Source organism: Haplochromis burtoni, unplaced genomic scaffold (assembly GCF_018398535.1).
Source record: "Haplochromis burtoni strain Fernald_Lab_line unplaced genomic scaffold, NCSU_Asbu1 Contig_125, whole genome shotgun sequence".
Lineage (NCBI taxonomy): Eukaryota > Metazoa > Chordata > Actinopteri > Cichliformes > Cichlidae > Haplochromis > Haplochromis burtoni.
In genome coordinates this window covers 1,545,820-1,551,010 of record NW_024582486.1, presented here as the reverse complement: position 1 = coordinate 1,551,010, position 5,191 = coordinate 1,545,820, and the positions used below count along the sequence as shown (strand labels likewise).

The 5,191-nt window shown below is 38.9% G+C and overlaps 1 long non-coding RNA gene across 1 annotated transcript in view; it reads left to right on the top strand.

Annotated features, from left to right (window-relative positions):
- Window positions 1-1,860, top strand: part of LOC121815061 — an 11,921-nt gene extending 10,061 nt beyond the window's left edge. Inside the window, exon 6 of the long non-coding RNA XR_006054756.1 lies at window positions 1,793-1,860. This is a non-coding gene — a long non-coding RNA (uncharacterized LOC121815061). The remainder of the gene's footprint in view (window positions 1-1,792) is intronic.
- The last annotated feature ends 3,331 nt before the right edge of the window (window positions 1,861-5,191 follow it).

Genomic DNA, 5,191 nt, shown 5'->3' with positions numbered 1-5,191 from the left:
TTTACATTGTACTTATGAAACAAAATTATGTTTAAATTTACATGTAATTAAAATACTTAAGTTAGCATTTTCAGGTATAAATATTTTGAGTCTATCCCATAGTCCCTTCATCCCAGCTCTTGCCCTGTAACAGCTGGGGTAGGCTCCAGCTCACCAGTACCCGTCTGAAAGCAACCCTGATAGGCAGTTAAGATAATGAAATGTAGTGAGTCTGTATTGCTGCATTGTTATGTGTCATATGGAGTGGTGCAAATAAGACAGCTGATGCATGATGTAGGCTAACTTAAATGTTTATTTAAAATTTCAGGTGGATCTCTTCTGCACTCTAACCTCTAATGACTTTTAGAAAAGATAATCCAGTGTGTGACCCATTACTTTCTCTAAGTTAGTATGACCCCGCTAAAAAGAAGAAGAAAAACAAAAAACAGTGACGTTCCAAACACCACCGAAATACTAAATTGGTCCAAGACTTTTGAACAGCTACAGTCTTTTTATGTGACCTATTAATGTGACAGCATTTCTGCTTCTTTTTATCTATTATAAATGGCCATCCCATTTATAATAGATCGATTAAATGATCTTTAATTTTTTAATTTAATTTATTCAGAGAAAACTTTTGTCGAATGACCTCTTTCACTGTGCCCAACAAGTCAAAGTAATGTAACACACTGATGTAACACATAGAGATAAAAGAGGTAACTAGGCCTGATGTAATGGGATCATCCTGTGGATTTAGGAGTTATTTGAGTGCTCTGTACATTGTACTTGTACATTGAAGTACGCAGGCAACACAGAAGATACAGGCCCATCTAAAATGACTATCAAGATATAACTTCAGTTGAACTGGATATCCAAAAATGTAAAAGTTTAAATGGCAACAAAACAGATTTAACAAGTAATAAGATGTTTTTGTACTCTGTCCTTTTACAGCTTGTATACCCATTGGACATGTTAATGCTCACTTTTATGTTTAAGTCAAGTTTTGATATTGCTGTTTAATAAGTATCAGCAATTACCAAGACATGTACGCACATGTACAAAAGAATGAAATACCTGAAATAATAAATTGCACTGTTAGTCAGCCGGCCAGTGTCATATTGCAAAATTAAATCTGACCTCTTTAAAGATTTGATTTGACAAGTCAGGTCAAATAAATCAGACACTTTCCTTCAAGAATCTTAGAATGGACAGTAAAACAGTGTGTCAAAGCATAGTTAGTATATGGTGCGATCATTACTGTGAGTAGATGTCTGAGTGTTGTTTACTGTTTGCCTGAAAGTCTGCTGGGAGAAAGGACAGTGTGTGGGAGAGTTTCTTACCGTCTTGTCCTGTCATGACACTGCGGGGGGTGGGGGGGAACAAGTCTGACGGACACCTTAACCCTCCCTAGAGGATTTTCGGGATTGTGAGTGGAGTAAAGGATTAGGGACTTAGTGGCAAACAGCAAACAGTGGGTCTGTGGGTCAGCGTGTCAGTGTATCAGTGAGTCAGTAGGCTTTTGCTTTTCCCAGAGTAGGTCAAATCTTTGTTTTCCATGAGCAGTGCTAATGCAGCCACTTCCTGGTGTTAGAGAGTACTCACCTGCTCACCTCACATGTTAACATCAAACTGTCCTCATGGTTATCCTCTAAAACCATCACACGTGCAGCCACAGACTAAGGCGTTATCTATGTTCTTCTTCAAACACAGGCAAGAGGCCTCTTTTCTTGTTACAGGAAAGAAGAGCTCTCTGCTTGCAAAGTGCATTTTTTTACCATCTATCCATCCATTCTCTTCCACCTATCCTTTACAGGGTCGCGTGGGCGCTGGAGCTTATCCCAGCTACCATAGGACGAGAGGTGGGTACACCCTGGACCGGTCGCCAGTCTGTCGCAGGGCCAACACTTAGAGACAGACAACCATCAGATTCACTCCCACATTCACACGTATGGGCAATTTAGAATGACCAATTAACCTAACCCCACTAACTGCATATCTTTGCAAGTGTCATCCTTAGTCCTTTAATTTTAAACTTCAAGACTGTGAAAAAAACTAAACAAAAAGTTTTCTGCAATTCAAACCAGGCTCATAAAATTCAGACAACACCTGCAGAAACCAGTATCTAATTCTCAACATCTCATTAAAGTGTTATGCTAGGGTTGGTCTTCATGTTGATATTTTCTTTGAAATGTAGCATGCAACTAAACATTGTGCAGACCAAGCACACCCTCTCATTGCAACGCCTTGCTTTGACGCCTTTCCCACCAAGACAATACATCTCGCCTCTCTCTAAACACTGCTATTAAATGCTTAAAGAAGACATTACAGAGGTGAGGGCATTAATCCAACTTCTAAATACCTGAGATTCCTGACTAATCATGCATTGATGGGATGGGCCGAAACAAGTCCAATCTATGTAGGCCCCGCACTTAAGCCACGGGACTTCAGCTCTTTTGCAGTGCATCACATGACACCCCCTAGAGCAGGGGTGGGCAATCTCAGTCCACGAGGGCCGGTGTCCCTGCAGGTTTTAGATCTCACCTTGGGTCAACACACCTGAATCACATGATTAGTTCGTTACCAGGCCTCTGGAGAACTTCAGGACATGTTGAGGAGCTAATTTAGCCATTTAAATCAGCTGTGTTGGTTCAAGGACACATCTAAAACCTGCAGGGACACCGGCCCTCGTGGACTGAGATTGCCCACCCCTGCCCTAGAGGTCCGGGGGGTGTTATATGGTGTTATATATCTGCATGAAGGGGACTTCCAGTCTTAACCAGATGGTTGTACTACTGTGGAAATCTATGGTGTCAATTTACTGCTGCCCATCCATATTACAGTTTTTCTTGATTGCTTTCACCTGCCTAAGGAAACTGGGATCCACTCAGTTTTTATCATCACTATCTCATCAGAGCAGAAGACACCTTTTGGAAAAGTGTTAACCTTTTCTCAATGGATTGACACAGATGTCATTCAAGCAGTCCAACCCCCACTGTTTTAGCTATGGTAACCAAACAGAAAGCACACATTTATTTATTTCAGTCCAACTCATTGCAAGAAGCCAAATTTGACACATGTGGAAAGATAACACATGTGGAAAGATAACACGGAGGCTATGTAATGGGCTACGTTGACAAGCAATGGTGCACTGATTTGCACTGAGTGCTGTGTTTTGTATTTTGCTGTCCATTGTGTAATGACTGACTGGAAGAGCTCATACACATGTTTGCAAGCTATTTTATTTGGAGGCAACATTTCCTTTTGTTTCATATTTCAGCCTTATGCAAACAAAACGTGCCACTTTGACAACGAGAGCCTCTGTTTAGGTCTGTGTGTTAACTGTTTGGAAAATGTGGAGTTTGCTGTCATGCAGCAGTCAAGTCAATCAAGAAAAACTGTACATCATACGTCTTACTTCTAAAAAATGTTTTAGTAGCTAATACCGATTGGTTTTTATTGCAAAATTTAGCAGGTGACACAATAGTTGCTTACTTCATTGAGAGCTGTACGATTTTTCTTCTTCAGTTCATTAGCCATCAGATATTTAAATGTGCACCTCGAAGGTGGTGGCACCTGACTAGTGTGCATCGTATCAGGTAGTCTGCTCTGCAGCTCACGTTGACTATAAGCAATTAGCTTCTGTTGCGCTACTTACTTTTGCTTTGTTGACAATCAGGATTTTAAGTACCATGTAGTACTAACATTAATTTCACACAATATTTATCAGTTTATTTTAGTTCACTGTCCATCGCTGACTCGAGGCAGTAATAGTTAATAGAATCTCATTTAAATTTGCATCTATTCACAAATTTAACTGTTTACTGTAATGTGATACAAAACCTGTTCGGGACAAATGCACCCCACACCCTACGCTATACTTCTTATCTGTGTTCCTTTATGTTCTCATTCACCTGCAAAAATCTTATCTCTCACACACATTGTAGTTCAAACTCCTGAACTGTCAAAATGTGCATACTTTATACACTAAGGATTGAAAGAAAACTATAACAGAGTCTGTGCAGAAAAATAAGCCGGTCTAATAAAGGTCTTACGCAGGAGATAGATGAGACTGCATCAAAAGCATTGCGACACCAACATGGTATACCTAGCATTAAATATAGATGGAACAGCATCACATGAAGGTAACATGGACTTGGGCTTTGTGATACAAAACACAATAATTAGTCTGTTTGGTTGTCCCCTCGTTTTTTGCTAATGTTTCTTTCACAGAGACCAACAACTCAGTTTAGCCAGGAATTCTTCGATCTTCTGTTAATACAGATGAAAGCGACCTTTTAGTCCAGTAACAGAAATTTAAATAAACAACCGCTATCATCTAACACGATTTTAGTGCCAGGTTACACGCAGACACTGATTATAGTCCATTTTGGATGGTGTAACATCAGCATCACTGTTGATTGTACAGGGGGAGTTGGCAGATTTTGGCAGGAAAGCATATCATGGTACAAGTCATGGAGTCTGATAATTGATCTTTTGGACATTTGCTCTGTGGTGGTTACAAAACATGAAAAATGTTTATTATTTATAATCTTTTAATGTTCTTGATATAAAAACTGTGCTTATAAATTGTTACAGCGCAGCTGTACTGGGCTGTGACTGTGATTTTATTCCACTGGATTGATAATGTAAAAATCAGGATGCAGATTCTTTCCATTATTGCTCTTTTTGAAATTGCAAAAATTAAAATATAGATCATTTAATATTTTTAAATATTATTTCTACTGAGATGTGTAAGAGTTAGATTCAGATCTATCCCAGTTGCTAATGTATGATGTGAAAATGACAGCATGCCAGGAGAAAAAGACAACTGTTTACACAGCAAACACAGACAGTCCATAAAGCCACTTTTGCTGTTTGAATGAGTAAACACACCCTTTGCCTCTTAGACAGTACAAATGTGGTTACACTGCAGGTGACTTGTTTCTCAACTGGGAATTCTATAACCTTGTTTTTACATACAAAACAACCCTGTTAATTAATAATGATGAATTTCTTGATCAAAACATATTTCTACTTGAATCTGAAAAGCAACGCTTACCAATGCGTTACATTTGTCCAATGAGAAAAAAAGAAGGTTACTATTTACAGTGATGTGCAAAAGTCTTGAGCCACACCTCTTTTCTTCATATTTTACTAGGAAAATGGGAAATATGTTCAGAGATTATTGAAACACATGCAAACATACATGGAA